Here is an 18,143-nt window from a genome sequence, read left to right on the forward strand (position 1 = left end):
ATTTTCTGGCTTTAGGCTGATACATGTGAGGGGGGAAACACATCCTGGTTTTTACACAGGCTTTGCTTGTGTGATCTGTAGAAAAATCCCAGATTTCTTAGGATTACCTTTATCTTTTGAGGGGATTTTCCCTCTCTTTTGTGAAATCAGAATTTGTGCTCTTTTTAATAGCTCCTAGAAGGCCATCTTCATACTGTGCTCTGAGTGACATGCATTAAAAGATCCTGTAGTTTATAGAATTTGCATGTGCACTTCCTCTTACTAATATTATGCCCTTAGTCCACTCACTACCATTGATGGAATTTATTAATCCATTGAATTCTGTTCCTAAACTTCTTTGGAGTTAAAATGACTCTATGCAAAACATCAGCTATTAAAATTAATGAAGACTTAAACAAGTCTGATTTATGGAAGAAGGTGTTGTATTTCTCTTTGGTGAAAATCTAAAATCAGATGGTCTATGAGAAATTGTATGCTAAATAGACTGCTCTTATGATCTACTGTTTGATCTTTTGGCATGAATATTTCTCTCAAATTGTACATTCACCTTGTTAGGTTCATTCTTTCCTAACTACCTTAGAGTGTTATTAGAAGTGCTCCTGTTAAAATACACCTTTTTATTATAGAATGGTCTGCTAATATAGCTACAGCAAAAAATCACCACCCTTTCCGTTATAAATATAAATCTCTATTTTCAGGGACTTTAAGCTCTGCTATAAATACTCATTCCAGGATAACATTTGGCATGTAAAGCTAGGTGCCTGTAGGAACAACAAAGCTAGTTATTATTAAATTACTTTAGCCATTTGAATACATCTTAAAGCAGACAAAGTAGAAATAGTTGCAAGAGGGGGTTTTGTTGCTCTTTTTTTTTCCTCTGATATATTTCTAGAGTATGAGAAGCTGGGAAGGGAGGAAGGTGCTGGGGAAGGAGGGCTGGGTAGTGTTTCCTGCTGGTGCCAAGTCACTTCCCTTCACTGTCTGGTTCTGCCCAGGCCAGGCTGAATTCAAGGGGCATTTCATCTTTGGTTTTTTGGGGGTATGGGAGCCTTTTCAACTACTGCATTTCTGCTATAGTCTTCCCAAGGCACATTAATGTCTTACTTGAAAAATTACTTCTGACACCCTGTCAAATTTTTCATATGAAAAGCAAATGTTTTTATGTTACTTCTGCTCCCATGAGCTCCTCAAAGATCTGAACTCTGGAACCAAGTGTATGTGAGGACCTAGTGTGTGTGAGGTAAAGTTTGAGATGGGCTTATCTTCACATCAGACGAGTAAAACTGCCCAAGCTCGCCAAGTCCTTTGGCTATACCCAGTGCTGAAATTTAACATCTTTCTGAACATTAGTACAGTTCTCACTATTACTGAAAAAACAACAACAAAAAAGTGGTTTCAGACATATTTGACATATTTCAGGTTGTTGTTGTGTTTCATGATCATTTTAGACTGCCCTGGGTAGCAGCTCTTGCTGAAAGCAGTTAGTTGTGGCACTTGTCCTTCCTGTCCTGGGAGCTTCTGCAGTTCCTCTGTTTGCATGGTCAGTCAAGCAGACCCAGAAAAAAACATGGGTGTTAGATGGATTTGGGACAGACAAACTCCCTGTCCACCACATCAGGTGACCCACAGGGACGATGCTCATGCTCAGCAGGGCACTGGGAAATCAGACTGTCCCCCTCTCACCTGTCCTGCTTTGTTTCACATGAAACAGTGAAACTGCAGCAGATGATGCTTAAATAACTCATTGAAAATCTTCCAGAGAGCGATTCCTTGCAGTAGGAAGGAATGCTTAAAAGGATTTTCTGAAGTTTTTGTTTCCTTGGAATGTCCACAGGAATAAAATGCCTTGAGGTCCAGGTGCCTGTAGGAAAAAAAAGCCCCATCACCAGGACGACATTGAGCAAATTGCAAATATTTAGTCTAGGAGCAACAAAGGCTTGATAGTAATAGCCTGCCTGTGTTTGACAGCACTGCAGACAGCCTTGGTCAGACGAAAGCCTGTGCAAGAGGATCTGGAGGAGAGGGAATGAGCAGGTATTCCTGATCACTCATAGCCTGGAAATGCACGAGCTGAGAGGAGACCTAGAGAAGACAAACCCTTCAGACTGCAAACCAAGTCACAAGTGGATGGGCTCATAGGCTTTTTTGCTTTTTAATGACAATTTGCTGGGCCCAGCAGTGGCAAACAGTTTGCGCAAGTAGTTGGTAGCATCAGAAAAGAGCATGTGTGGGATATCTGTGGTTGCTAAAAGCAACCTGCTTTAGCAGGAAATATTTTATTATGCTCAAAGCTTTATTCTGAAAGCCCCAGGGTTTATTAATTGAAAAGCAAAACAATACCAGAAAAGCCCCTGTGCCCTCTCACAATTAGCTGTGAAATTTCTGAGGCCTTGCTTTCACCTGTGCCTGCCGAGGTGGTCTCACTGGGCCTTGGCATCACCTCAAGGTCTGACCGTGCCTCAGTTCTGCCAGCCCACTTCTCACATCCAGGAGAGTGAAGGCAGCACTGATATTAGAGGGAAACTCTTTCTGACTGGCATTAGCCCTTACACCCTCTTAATTGTAATACATTTTTCTCTTCAGCTTCTTCTTGATATTCCAATACTTCTTTTTCTCCCTGAAAGCTGTGTGTGTTCTTGCTCCTATGTCTCTTCCCCACTCACTCCCTGGGTCCATGCGCCTCTACTGTTGGGTTCTCCTAACTCTTTTATCTGGTTTCCAACTTTACCAGGACTTCTTCAGTGGAAACTGCAGACTCCTTCCTGAATGCTGAGAAGGGGGAAAAGAAAAGGTGATGTGTTTAATTCAGAAATGAGTGATATAAAGGTTGCAGGGCCTTGAATATGTGAGTGTGGTGACAGTGGAGAAGTAAAGGTTATGTTAAATAAATCTGAGACATTTAAAAGATTTGAGGGTTGGTTTTTTCTTACTCTTCTTTTTTTTCTTATCAGTTATTGATAAAAGCTGGATAAGGAAACATAGGACAGCTAAATAAGATTTGCTTTATCTTGAAAAAAAGCAACTATAAAGCAATTGTTAACAAAAAACCCTTTTTGTACCACCATTGAAATTTTGTTCAAAATTATGTTCTGTTTGACACTTCAAAAAAAGAGAAAGTGAAAATACATTCATGAAGGGTAAGCATTCTGCATTTCAGACTTGGTCTATGCACCTTTTTGATCAGTCCAGCTCACATGGACTCGTGCTTCATATGGGTAAGACTTATTATGTTATTATTTGAGTTTATCATCAAGTAAGTGAGACAGGGAGTTATTCATGGGACCACCCTGTTTAAGCCATTTCTTGTCTTAAGGAAACCAAGCCAGTATATTCCCACAAGTATTGAATGTGCTGCTGCTTTGACTGCAGTAAAAGACCACCTCTGTTAAGCAGTGATTTATTTTTTCTGTCAGTCTCTTGGGTGACCACTGATGGCAGATTTTCCTGTGTTTCCTATGGTAGAAGCAATATGTTCTGAAATATTTTGATTGTGTTTAAAGTATATGTATGAAAATGTGATATATGGTAAAGTAATGTGTGGCAAAAAATAATATTGATATGCATATTGGATACATCAAGAGGAAATGTGGAAGATATTTTCATAAGCATATGTTCTACTTTATTTGAGAGAGGAATATTGGAAGGCATGGGAATACTTATGAAAATGTATAGAGGCCTTTTATAGAGTGTTGAAGCAATTTTTCTGATAAATGTTTGGAAAATATCCAAAGGTGTTATGGTACATAAAGAAAGCAATATGTAACTTTTAAAAAATTATTCTTAATATGGTTAATTTATGTTCATTTACTTTAGAATATATTGGAACCATATTTCATAAATATTAAACTTATTTTGTGCTGCCTATGCACAGTATTGAAATTCACTTGATCTTCATGAAACACAGAACTGTATTTCTCCCAATTTATAAATATCTGTGAAATATGCAGTACATATATTTGGAGAGAAAAGGACACATTTATACAGATTTTTACTAGTCTATCTTGTGCTCAGGACAACACTCACAGAGTAAATAGTGCTTTAATATGCCCACGGAATCTTTACAGGTTTATGCATATACTTACATTCCTCTATACAGGCCATAGTTGTAAGCAGTATTTTCACAAATTATATCTATCCTTTTTTGGCTTTGTAAGAGTCTTGGAGAAAATTTGCTGAAGAGAGAAATTCCTTCCTACTAAACAAGGACACACCAAAATAAAAGTTGGTGTCTCTTCAAAACCGTTACTTAAAATTTCTCTTTCATTTTTACAAGTACCTCAAAAGTAGACCTTCTCTGTTGACAGATCAATGCCAAATTTCATCTGTGGTACTAAGGGCAGAGACCTCTTCTGATGATGACTTTTTGACACGTCTCCCATTCAAAGAGTGTACTGATGGCAGTAGATTAGGACTTGTTTTGCTTCCTTACATTTCTAGAAACCTTTTCTATGCTGCTATTTTGCTTTGCACTGCTTTATGAAATTATATGTTAAACTTACATGTGGTTTCCTTCTGTTAAGCTCGAGAATTGCTTTGGTTTGTTTCTATAAGAGACACTGTTCTAGGATGAATAGAAAATTGCAGTGGCAACTTTCCAGAGCCTGAGGAAGACATCTCAATTGATACTCATTTGCACGATGTATTCATGCCTTTCCATTAGAGTCCCTTAGACTAGGACATTTAAAAGACTAAAATACACTAAGAAATGAAAGAATTACATTTAGATCTACTTTCTTCTTCTCCTTTTTTCTCATTTTTTCTGTCCAGCCACCTCTTTTTTTTCTCTTTCTATCTCTCATATTTCCACTTTCAAACTATGGCACCCTTTCATCCTTTTCAAGTCCAGAAAGAGCAACTTGAAAGAAGTGTTAACAGGAAAGAAACTCACAAGGAATTTAGGGGTTGGCCTTTGCATAATAATCTGCTATTAGCATATGAACCCACTATTTGGGATACTTTAAATTAATAAGGAAAGGGAAAGGAAAGGCCTTACTTTTGATTTCAGTACTTCAGAAAGATACGTTTTATAGTTTCCCAGGAGTTACAAAAACAGCACCTTTAGAAACCTTGATTTCCTAACCCTATGGAAGTTCTTTTTGAAATTTGTTTCATTCTAGAAATGTCAAACTTTCTTGACACTTGAGAGTGCTTCTGGGAACAGAGAAGTGCTGGAGTTGCTCAGGAGGGGTATTCTCAAAGCCCAGCTTCTGCCTAGAAAGGCCAGTCATCTCCCTTACCCTCTACTGCCAATGGAGTGACCAAGAGTCTCCTCCAGGGATGATGCAGAGATCCTAAAACTGGTATTCTCACTTAGCCCTTGGAGGACACTCGTGTCTGTAGAGACTACAGGAGGAAGCTTGGCACACTAGCACCTCCCAAGCCTTTATGATTCCCATTTTGGCATACATGGAGACAAGGACTTCAAAGGGTCTGAAAAACAGGTTAAAAAAGAGATAATTTTCCAGTGTTAAGTGTTTTATTTAACTAGTCTTGGGGGATTTTTCTTCCTTCATTTCTCAACTGAAGCATAATTGCTGGCATCAGGAAGGGTTGGGTTTTTTCCTGTTCCACCAAATATTATTGCAAATTATATTTCAGGTTAGTGTTTGAACCTAAAAAATAGCTGAAGACAATTTAATCATGACGAGTATTATCCAAATTTAAAAAGAGAGGTTTTCTCTAAATTAGCAAGGTAAAGATCAATATTCTTGAGAGCAGGCCTATCAAAGGACGATGTTTCTAAAAAGGTGTGCTTTGACTATTATCATAATCAAATTCCCTCAATTGTAGCAGGTACCCAGTGTCGTTGAAAATCTGGATGGATTTGAATATATATTTCTTTTAAATTTTATTTGAAGATATTTTCCAGACTTTTTACCAGAGAAGGACAAAGGAATTGGGGAAGGGTCTGGAGAACAGCTCTGATGAGGAGGAGCAGAGGCAGCTGAGGAAGCTCAGTCAGGAGAAAGGGAGGCTCATGGGGGACCTTCTCACTCTCTACAATTCCCTGAAAGGAAGGTGGAGCCAGGTGGGAGTTGGTCCCTTCTCCCAGGTAACAAGTGACAGGACAAGAGGAAAAGTCATCAAATTGCAGCAAGGGAGGTTTAGATTGTATAGTAAAAATTTCTTCCCAGAAAGATGTGTCAAGCACTGGAACAGGCTGCCCAGGGAAGTGGTTGAGTCACCATCCCAAGAGGGATTTAAAAGATGTGTAGATGAGGCACTGAGGGACACGGTTTGGTGGTGAGCACAGTGGTGGTGGTGGGCTGATGGTTGGACTTGGTGATCTTAGAGGTCTTTGCCAACCCTAACAATTCTATGATTCCACTGATTTTTCTTTTATAGCTATGGTTTTTATATGAAAAAATTATTAAGTTCTCAATTTAACCACTACCTGGGGCTATAGCAACACAAATAAAAATGTTGCAGCCTTTTTATCTGGCTCACAAGGAAGTATAGCCTTGAACCTTATTTCAAATGTGCTGGTAAAAGAGAGGGTTAAATGTCCAGAGCTAAATCATTGAGCCACTTCTTTTCCTGGGAACTGTAAGAATGGGCTGGCCAGACATTTTGTCGCCACTTTTTCCTAAAAAGATGAAGATGCTCTTCAACTACAAAGGTCACTGCAATTTCTTGTTGCACCATAAACTCATCCTGGTACAAGCCTCTGACCTGCTGTATTTGTTAAAAATGGCATGTCTCACTGTGAGAGGGTCATCCAAGGTCTCAGGCCACAAAAGTAACTTCTAAGTCTTCCTTCAGCATGGGGGAACTGCAGTCCTCAGCATCCTAGGAATTCCTCTGCTCTTCAGCTTCAATAACACACATCTATATTTTCATATGCTCCCCCAGACTATGAATTACGCTGACCTTTGCCATAAGCCTGAGGCATTGACTGGCCTTGCATTCTGGCGTTTCTATAGCGCCTGAGGCTTTATGAGGCTTTATAAAGATCTTGATAACTAATTTTTTTTTTTTTCCAGAAGAGAATTCATATATATTTTATTTGAATTATAATTCCCTAATGGAGAAATGAACCCAGAGGCAGACAGCTAGGAGAGACAGCGGAAAAAATCTACAGGTAAGAGGAGAAGAGAGAAAAGGGGTTGTCATACAGCTGGATGAAGAAGTGACAGACAAGGTGCTCTTGGCACATTACATTTCCTATGAATAAAAATATTGCCCTTTAGAAACTTTTAAATGTGTTTTTGAACATTTGTAACCCTACAGAACAGTGACACTATCAGAAATGCCATTAATGTTGTACACCAGCTTCTCAAGCAATCCATTATTATAGTGGCATTACTTGGCAGGCAAATGCTGACTGATCTACTTTGTAGTGGATCAGTGAGCAAACCCCTCTTTTTAAGCTGCCTTACACATGTTCAATATCTTGATCCTTTGTGTTCTTATTAAAAAATAATTCTATACACTCAATATTTTATATTAAAAAATGAAAAAATAATATTGAATTTTTAGTCTCTTGATGAATTCATATGTTTTACTAAGTCTTTTGGCACTTACAGCCCTGGAAACCTATGGACAGGAATCAATTATGCTTTTGAAAAGCCAAATTGAAAGTTGTATTTGTTTTTATAAAAGGAAAAAGGTCACTTAAACTGTGGATGTTGGAACAAAGTAAGTGTTCAAAAGGTTTTGCTTTGTAGGACGGTCGGCACTTTCTAATGAATTTATAAAAGCAGTTGACTTGTATTTGTGTACTGGTTTTTAATATTTTTAATTACAGATTAGCAGTATTCTAGCATTAGTCTTACACAAAATTAATGAAGACAGGCTACGTTTCTTTAAGATATTTCCATCACATTAGTAGAGTCATGCTTTGTTACACCATAAAATAAAAGTGATATAAATGTAATGTTGATTTGTAGAGTGAGGTGCACAAAGTATGACATGAAACACAGTGAAACTGGTTGGTAAGTGTTTATGTGAAGGTTCAGCAACAGCTCAGCAACAAAAAGGCAGGATTAAAAGTTCATTAAGAGGAGTTGTTTTCTGACACAGGTATATTCTTTTTTTTCAAACCACATTTTTTCAAAATGCAGCAAATTACTAGACTTCTTGTTAGAATGCTTGTGTTAGCAATAGAGGATTGACCTTATATTTTCTTGCTTTTTTCACACAATCAGGCAATATTTCCCATAACAAAGTAAGCAGGGTTCATGTGAAAATTTTAAAGAGCATACCAAGTTAAAAAAACTATATTTAATTTGGATTTTTTGTTGCTCTTCCTCTCTAATTATAACCAGAGAATAAATGAAAATTACAACTACTTGAGTCAAAAAAGATTGTGAAACACTTGTTTTGAGTGACACGAAGGCTCACTTTCGTTCCCGTTAAGTTTTTAATCCTCAGCAGTGAAAAGGAGTTAATCACAAGTGTGACAGCATGATTCACCATATGAATGATTGGAACTAGCTCTAGTTTTATTCCTGCTGTAGGATATACTAACTTCTACTGCCTGCCTTTGCAAATTCCCACCTAATTAAAATCGTCAGCCATGTCCTTCATGGTGTATTGAATTTGTAACCTCATCAGATGTGATTGTGCCAGGGTGAGTATTGCACTTACTTTAGAGGAGTGTGAGCTGAGACCAGTGGTACGTGTAGTATTTGTTTATGGGGATGGGATGGAATATGTTGGAGACAGACCTTCAGAAACCTGTTTTAAAAGCATTGGGTGTAGACCAACCCAGCAGTTTTGCAGAATGCTTCTTCAGTCTGAGGAGCAATGAGAGAGAGGAGTTAAGAAATGGAAAATTGACTTGCTTGAAGGTTTAATTTAGATGATCTCTAAAGTGATTGAAAGAAGATAAACAAAGAGAGGAAATAGCCAGCTGTCACCTGTAATCTATGAGGTTTCTTCTCTGACTCTATTCCTTGGCTGGTACAAATCAGAGTAGCTCATTTACAGCTGTTAAAATTACAGCAATGGGATTTGGTTCTGGACCTTTTTTCAAAAAGTGTTTGATGGGTTTCATTCATCAGGAAACTTTTCAAGTTCATAGCCAAGAAGTGGCATCTGCAGTAGAAAGTCTGACTGATCAAACCACCCCTGGAAGAGGTCACAGATCCACTCAAAGCCCTGCTCTGTGTTATCCATATGAAGAAGCTTTCCAGCCTCAGGTGAGAGGCCTGGTCAGCCATGCAGCTGAATTATTTCTGTGTTTTGGGGCATTCTTTCCATGAAATGGATCTAATTTTATTTCAAAGTGTAGTATGAAAAAGATAATATTTTGAAATGTTTCATAAAACACAGAAATCTTCAGACCAGCATTAGTATCAATACAACTGCTTCCTCTTGTTTTCTTACTCTCTGATGTATCTTTGTCATCTTCTATGTTTCTTTTCTCTTAGTACCTCATATTTGATTGTCCTGGCAATGTTTTTCACTCTTTTTCTATAACTCCTCATGTGTTTTTAGTAAGAGAATGTAAGAACAGATTGATTTGCCACAATCCTCTTTGGCATTGCACTGTATTAGTTTTTTCAAGTCTGTAAAAAGGACCAGGGAACTCCTTTGTGCCTAAATTATTTATATGAAACCAAATAGGATACAGTGGAGGTATAATCTTTTACTAATAAAGCTCTAAGAAACTGGGCCTGCTGCAGATGAATTCTGCTAGAGAGGAAATGTCTGTGACAGCCTAGGAATGGCAAGTACCAGAAGTACTTTTCTGGGAGATGAAGCCTTCAGCATGACTGATGTTTTCTAATGCTACACATGACTGAGGGCAGGACCTTGGGAAACATAGCCTACTAGAATTTCTCCTTTCAAATGTTTTCAAATGAGGCTACTTGAAAAGCAGTGGTACGTTTTTTAAATGGTAAAGAACTGAAAAAAATAGAACTCAGTCCTCTCTCTAATGCCCCTCAATGTTTTTCATTTCAAAATGCTGTGTACCTTTTCATTCATCACCTTGAAAAGAAATAACAGTGTTTGCCTCACTCAAATATCCACACTGCAGCAGCACAGATCATCGAGTCACAGAATCATAATATCATGGAATCATTGAGTGGTTTGGGTTGTAAAGGACATTAAAGATCATCTTGTTCCAACCCCCTGCCATGGGCAAGGACACTTTTCACTAGATCAGGTTGCTCAGAGGCCTACCCAACCTGCCCTCAAACACTTCCAGGGATGGGGCATCCACAACTTCTCTGATTCCATACAATCATAGAGCTGCCCAGGGTAGAAGGCACCTTGAAAGTTCCTCTGATACAACCTCTCATGGGAAAGGGAGCCTGCAGGAGAATGTCTAGCACCCTGTCCAGTCACATCTTGAACACCACCAGGGATAGGGACTCTGACACATCCCTGGGGAGGTTGTTCCACTGAGTGATGGTACTTACTGTAAAAAAATTTCTTTCCTATTTCAAGATGAAACCTCTCCAGCATAACTTTTACCTTTTGCTCCTTGTATTCTCCATGTGGCGCCTTGTGTGGAGAGATCCTCTCCATCTCTTGTGTTTACTTAAACATGACCTTTAAGCAAGATTCTTCTCTAGAATAAAATCAGCTTACTGTAGGTACTAATTATGTCAGTTAATCTCCTATTAAGATGTTGACTAAAGGTAAGGCTATGATTCAGATTTAATAAGATTAATTTCCAAAATGAATGACCTTTTTTTTCCTAACTTCACATAAATCATCAGTAATTAAATTATATTTTGAAGTGAGTCTGGATGAGAAATCTAGGAACCTCTAATTTAAGCAAAAAAGTACTTGCTATTTTTTTTTATCTATTTGGTTATTTGTCCCAGATCACCCAACCATACACTTCTCGATATTGATTTTTGATTTTGAGGTATTTTAGAGAGTAGAGCAAATCTGTTTGTATTTCAGCCTCTCCTTTCCTCTGGAAAATAAGTTCAGTTCAAAATATCTGCTATTTCTTCACATCTGAACACTTTAAACCCCAATGCTAGAATGTTGCATATAAAGTAATTTGTGGTTTTAAACTTCGGTTTCCACTCTCCCATATAAATGCAAATAAAATGTTTTCCATTAGAATAACTGTGCCTCGTGCTTTTTTAATGGAGGCATTGGAGACTACAAAGTAGAGTAGAATCCATTTTGATAATACTGTATCTTCTCTCTGAGCTCCAATCTAAATATTTCCATCTGTTAGATTTTTTATTTAATATTCTGAATAATGGAAATTGCAGGGAAAAGAGAACAGTGATTTTTATTTCACTTTCTTTTGCCAGGCTTTGGTGGTCTTACAGTTTCCTCTTGGATTGTAGAAATGTGTGTGTGAAGATTTATAGTCCTTTCCCCTGCTAAGATATCTCCTAGAAATCCAAAGATGTCATTTTCAAATGTTCATAAACAAACATATTTTCTAAAATTAAAAAAAAAAAAAAAAAAATCCAGCTTTCCCCAAACACAAACTCAAATCCCTGCTGAAGTGGAAGGAAATGTATAAAATCAATCTTGGGAATATGAAAGTAAAAACTAGAGAGGTTCTTTCTCTTGGTGTAAATGTATAAGACAGAGCACTTCGATTATGAATTTGTTGTCTTGACATCAGTCTGGAATGCTGCTGCCACCTCTGACATTGTCTAAGTGAATATGGAGCATGCAACTGCTCTCAGATTAGCCAGCAAACTGTTAAATTCCTGTGGCATTTGCTGGGTAAAAGAGGAAAATTATGATCAAGCAGTTCCGAGAAACTGAAAGGTCAAAATATCACATGAAAAAGCAAGTCTCAATTTTTAAAACTCTACTTTCTTGTGAACCTAGCTAAAGCAGCTCTTGGTGAGGATCCACCTTTATGAACTGTTTTATAGTTTCGTGTGATTCAGACATAAGCAATTGCCTGAGTTAAAGACTTGATGTGCAAGGTTATAGTTGAGTGGTTTGGGCTGGTTGGTTTGGGCTGGCTGTTTTTTTTTCAAAAAGTCCTTACATCCAGAAAAGAAAACAAACAAACCTGTGCTTTTATTGTTTAATTCCAATTTTCATATCATAAAATAGTTTCTACCTTTTTTTATTATTTTGTCTCTCTTCTTTAAGTCAGATGGTCCAAGTTCCAAGTAATACAATACCTAATACACAATGGAATATCAAATGTCCACAAATCAAAGCCTGCCCTCTCTTCCAAGGTCTGCTTAGGAGCAAATGTTAGGAAAATACAGAGAAATCTCCCAGCATGTCCTATATGAGAGTCCAAACCCCATGAACTCTGTAATGAAAAGTAAATAAATGACTCTGTCCTTCACTGCCAAGCTGCTAATCCATAATGTGGAGTTGGCCTCTGTTGTTGTCAACAGTGATATATAAATCATATGAGACAAAACAAGAACCAAGCTGACCCTTTACTCCTTCCTTAAGTCAAATGTGGACCTTTATAATGCCTAAAAACTTTTCCCCCTGTTTTCTTTCCCCCATTTCACGTGTCTCTCACTTGCTGGTTTCTGCTGGGTTGAAAAGAGTAGAAAAGTGTGTGGGAGGCTGTTTGAAGTGTTCGGCAGGGAATTTCAACCCAATTTCCTAAGGCAAAGAGATCTCAATAACAGCAACCCACCTAAACTTTGGTCCTTCATCAAACCATTGCTCCTGCTGCTCAGGACTCCTGGGAAGAGGAGTGCATGGAGAAAGCAGCTCTACAAATGAGGGATCACACAGCCAGGGATGACACAGAAGAAAAGCTACATTGTAAGGGGGAAACGAGAGGTGGCCTTTCAGGAAGATCCAGAGAGACAAAACCAGGGAGACTAGGAAAGGAAATACTGGCTGAAAGAGTTCAGGGGGAAGAAGACTGACGGAAATATATGAAGGCTGAGCCCCTAAGAGGTCTCAGGGTAAAACACTTTAAAGTCAAAGGAAAGAGTGCAGCTGGCTTAGGTATCAATGAAAGAGGTTCCTTTATGTCTCACCTACACTTAATTTAAGTCAAGGAGTAAAATATTCAGTGACTTTTGTGTTAGTTGGACAGGGCCCTAAATGAAAAAGGGCATGAAATTAACTGAATTTTAACACTTGTAAAGCTCCTGCAGAGCTCATTTCAGGATCAAAGCCTAGAACTATAATTGTGTTGCTCGTTAAAATAATGGAACAAATATTGAGAGAAAAATAACTGAATCCAGGGCAGTAATGCCAAGAGCGATAAACGACATGAGTTTATAAAGAACAGATCTTGCCTGACAAACCAGATTGCTTTTTGCTAATACAATTACAAAGGATCAAATTCTGCTATGTTTGTGAGGGCTGACTTGCTAAAGAAACCCTCAAAGTCTCTTCCTGGTAGAAATTACCTATGTCAATAACAGTCCTAAATGCTGATCTATATTTAGCAGATGAAGGGAGAGCAGCAGTTTGATTCTGTGCCCCATAACATTTTATTGATCAAGGGTAAATTTCCAAAGAAGTTTTGTGGTGTAGGAGCCGGGATGTCATTTGGATAATTCCAGTTTGGTTTGTACATGGTACTGTCATGTGAACTGCTGTCCTGCGTGAAGCACCACAACCAAAAAAAAAGCACTCGCCAACTGCAAGGTACAGCTCCCTGCATGGAGCTTGGAATGCCATGTCAACACAATGACTGTACTCAGTCAGGACTGCAAAATATAGAAAACTACTTAAGGGAAGTGCCTGGAAATTCTTAGACAAGTTGTAAGGCATTGGGATGAGACAATTATGCTGTGAAAGTGAGAAACCTGAAAAGATCTTTCCAGGTAAAGTGGCGAAGTGATCTGAGGATAGGATTTAAGTTTTCAAGGACCAAAATGGTTGGCCTACATTTACAAGGTGAAAATGCGGGGGAAATACTGATTCAGGTACTCAAGAGACACATGAAAATTCTTCATGTCACAAACCAGGCTGGTTAATAGACCATCTAACAACATAAAGCTCCAGTTCTCACTTGGAGAGGCGTATAAAGCTTTGAAGACGCGCATCAAATCAGAGGGAAAAGGATAAAGCAATCAAATCCAGGGAGAAATGTGTCAGGTTTAGCATGGTAGATAAAGGAGAGAATATCTATAGCAATAGTACCTATAGTAATAGAGCTGTATCCATACCTATCCACAAGTTTTTGATGAAGGAACAACAAAAAATCCATCAGACATATGATATGAAATTGAGAGAAGGGAAAATGTAAGACAGTGTCTGAAAGAAGGTTGTGAAATGAAGCAGTTTGCTGGGTGGAAGAGGTTATTTTATGCATGACAGCTGACTTGACCTGCACAAAGGTAACACCTGTGACACCCCCTCTAAGGGTAGCAGAGAATCCCACAGCAGCATCCAACATCCAGTAATCCCTGACTCAGCCTGGAGATCCTCATGTTGCTTAGTCCTTCTTTATCCCTGTCTGGTACAACAAATGGCTTAGGGATTGAGCTAGGAATGGATTATTCTGGTGTTTACTGTTGGCAACTGCCTGAAAGTATCAGGGTTTTTTTCTCTGATAATTTTTTCAGGGCTTTAGTGACTAATAAATCCTTATTTAGTCAGGCAGTCCAGTAGGGAATCAACAGAAATATTTGAATAGTTTTGCCCGTGTGAGTGCATTATAGCTCCAGACTTTTTATTTTCTCCTTGCTTTTCAGCTGCTCGAAATTATCATTGTACTGTTGAAATCAATTGTGTTTAAGCACCTGCCACTTCCAGATGTCCAATATTTGCCAGATTTTTTCTTGTTGCCAGTGCCAAGAAAGAAAAATGGATCATTTGCTAGTCCCTTTGATGACATGGAGTGAGAAAATGAAGAAAACCCATACATACTGCCTTACAAGATCTCTAAAACTCGGCTATGGAGGAGAGGTCAACTATTTCTAGAGTGAACAATAAGCTTCCATGTGGAGTTCTCTGATAATTCATAACACATACTGGACAGAAAGAAAACAAGCAGGAGCCTCCATCCCCTCTATACAGCCATTGTATTTGACTTGCAACACTTGGAATCAAGTGGAAGCCCAGCATGGAGCAGAAAAAAATATCACCTGCCCATATCCTTTTTTAAGTGATGCTTTGCAGTAAATTGCTTTCTGTTTAATTTGGCTTATGCAAACAACACTGCCTTTGGTGAGGCAGCATGACTCCTGAAATCTTCAGCATGAGCAGGATCAGCCTGTGCACTTCCTTGTTACCATGGAGTATCTGGAGAACTGTCCTCTATGGGTAGTCCTTATGCATGAATCTAATTACCCTCACAAGCAATGGAGACTTTACATTGGTACAGACTGAGCTTTGCTTCTGAATAGATTACTTGGAACACTAAAATAAAAGTAATTTTGGCTGAATTTTATTGCTGCACCTACAAAGAAAGAAAGTAGTAACTATTGTTAATGTTTCATAAACTCCAGCTTTTTCATCATCTTAACTACATTGAATTTCAGAAACATTATGATCTGTAGAGTATAGGATCATATTCAACAACAACAAAAAAAACCTCTTTGTTTGTAGAGTGTATTGCCTTGTGTTAAGATTTGGTTAGTAGGATATAACCAAAATGACTTTTCAATTATATCTTACATTAGCTCATTCAGTAATGAGATAAACAAGCTGTCTGGCAGAATGGGTTTTGGTTGATGAGGAAATAGGTGAATACAAAAAAAAAAAAAAGGCTGTAATCACATTTATTTCCTGAATCACAATAAAGGATTAATGTTATATTCTAGACCAATCAGTCACACTGATTCTGTGGACATATGTTAATGAACATGCAAAAGAACCCAAAGAACTCTTAACATCAAGCAAGAAAAATTTGTGAGTTTAACTATCTGGAAAAAAAAAAAAGAACAACATTGATGTGTTTCTATATGGTTTGCAACCATAGCTTTGGAACAACAAGGATGTTAAATTGCTGGAAAGTTTTCTGGAATATTAAAAACTCCAAATCTATATTCAGCAGATGCCAGCCCTTACTCTGTGAATAAAAGCCTCCCCTGCGCAGCATTTTTTATTCTATCTTGTATGAGCCTTACACCTAACTGAATTTCATGCAGTGACTTTACAGAGAGCAAAGTTCTGGCCTCTGAAGGCAGTGGAAAGGTTCCTGAAAATTTCAGAGCCATCAGAGGTAGCCTTGCAAAGAGCATGTGCAAGAAAATCTTCTTTCCAGGAGTTGTGACAGCTACGCATAGATGCCATGTCCATCCTCCAACAAACACAGTGCTGGAAGAACTTCAGGGAGCTTGGAAAGGTAAGAGGTGGTGAGCTGCACCCCCAAGGAGTTCTGGTTATCTGCCCCAGGTGTTTCAGATCTGCTGTGCTCTGCCTTTGCTGAGTGCATCAAACCTGGCCCTGCATGTTCCAGGAGGGAGATACCAGGTACTGGAATATCAATTACGTATTCATCCGTAAAAATAAACCAAGTGTGTCTCTTCAATGGCTGTTACTGGTCATCAATGTGTGTATGCAAGGTTATCAGGAGGACTCATCCTAAACCTTACTCTGCTGTCCCCTGCTGTGCTAAGCCAGCAGGAATGTTCCCCTAGGAAGGATGAAGATGCATATGTCTGGATATTTATATGTATCCAAGGGTCAAACTCAAGCTTTGATCTTACTACTCCCTCACCTCAGGCCTGTAAGGGAAGCACAAAGGTGTGGCATCAAGAGGATCATCCCCTGGGCACCGGAGTTGCAATGTCATTCCCATTATCCCTCTGCATTGACTATACCCCTAGTGATGAAGCCAAAACTGTGACCACCACTTCTGAGGTCATACCAAGGTGTCTCAGATAGACACCAATACTTGCTTCCCCTTTTCCCAATATTCTTAGCAAACACTTTCCAAGCTCTACAACAAAGAGGTCACCTATTCCATAGACAAAGGCCCATTTGTGTTGATTTTCACTGAAAAAGAGAAGCTAATTCATCTATGTGCAAAGAACTAGCACTTGTGCCAGCTTAAGTACCACTGCTGTACAATTGAATTTACAATGCTTGGCTGAGCCATTAATTTTTATGCTCAGTTTCAGACCAAAGCTGCTTGAAATAGCTGCATTGCAAATGCCTGAGAAACCCTTTTTGTACCGGAGGTATCTCCTTTGATTTAATCATTCCTTATGGTACCAATGTAACACCTTTAGCACCTTTATCTGTGGTCTTGGAGATATCATAAATCTTTTCTGTAAAATTTTGCTTCAGAGGCTGTGTTTCTGGAGAAAAAGTGTAAGTACCATTAAAACATCTGTGAGAATTCAGGGGAGATTTTTATGAGGTGGGAGCCTGTTGCCAAGACCCTTAAGCTGAGAATCTGATGTAGTTGAGCACTGATAAATACTACACAGATAGTGGAAGGCAGTAGAAAGTTCTCCTCACATTCAGAAACTGGTTGACAAATTATTTTACTTGGAGACTTTGGCAAAGTCCATCAAGCCTGGAAGGGCACCACACCTCCCAGCAATGGATCTGTCCTACCCATTGAGTTTTCATATCTTCAGCTCCAAGAAAGGAAAATGTACGAGAAAATATTCCTGTTGATATCAACAGCCTAATCAGGGATTTAAAAATTTGTGTACCTTCTGTAGAGCCCTGAAAGCTGCTGCTGGTGGTCTCTTTAACACTTAGTAGTCCCAAATAGCAATTGGGATTGGTGAGGTGGTTGCCCATCACATGAGAACCATGCCAGGCTGCTCGAGGATAAGCTGGTAAAGACTGAAAATACTCACAGTCATTTGCCATTTTTTACATTTCTGAATTCTAATGATAATTTCTTTATTGTTTATGTTTTTAAATTGCTATACACCTCTATGATAACATATGATAGCACCCATACGATTGTACTGGTTGTTCTTCAGCTTTTATTCTATGGCAAACTATGTTTTCCTCTGTTGTTGATATCTTCTTGTTGACTTTGAGTTATCTTTCTATGAAAAAATATTCAGAGAAATATCTAAGAATTTTTTTTCTGGTAGGCAATGCTTATTTCAAAGTATGGCTGTCAAAGTTTTAATGTGACAAGAGGAACTTCAAACATAAACATATATCAAATGCTTAACTAGTTCTTGCTAGTAGCAGTAACAGTTCTAATACCACAGCACACCAGTGAGACAACAGAACAACTTTCAAACTTCTGCTGCCCCACTGTACATTAAAGTATGACACAAAGTCAAAATACATGTTATATTGCAATGACATGATACAAGAAAAAACAGAATTTCAAAAAATAACATTAT

The 18,143-nt window shown here is 38.4% G+C and overlaps 1 long non-coding RNA gene across 1 annotated transcript in view; it reads left to right on the forward strand.

Moving 5' to 3' along the window:
* The window catches only part of LOC116438408, a 34,549-nt gene extending 18,198 nt beyond the window's left edge, over positions 1-16,351 (forward strand). The window contains exons 2-4 of the long non-coding RNA XR_004237723.1: positions 6,984-7,081; positions 9,006-9,143; positions 14,571-16,351. This is a non-coding gene — a long non-coding RNA (uncharacterized LOC116438408). The remainder of the gene's footprint in view (positions 1-6,983; positions 7,082-9,005; positions 9,144-14,570) is intronic.
* Positions 16,352-18,143: the final 1,792 nt, after the last annotated feature.

Source organism: Corvus moneduloides, chromosome 2, assembly GCF_009650955.1.
Source record: "Corvus moneduloides isolate bCorMon1 chromosome 2, bCorMon1.pri, whole genome shotgun sequence".
NCBI classification, from domain to species: domain Eukaryota; kingdom Metazoa; phylum Chordata; class Aves; order Passeriformes; family Corvidae; genus Corvus; species Corvus moneduloides.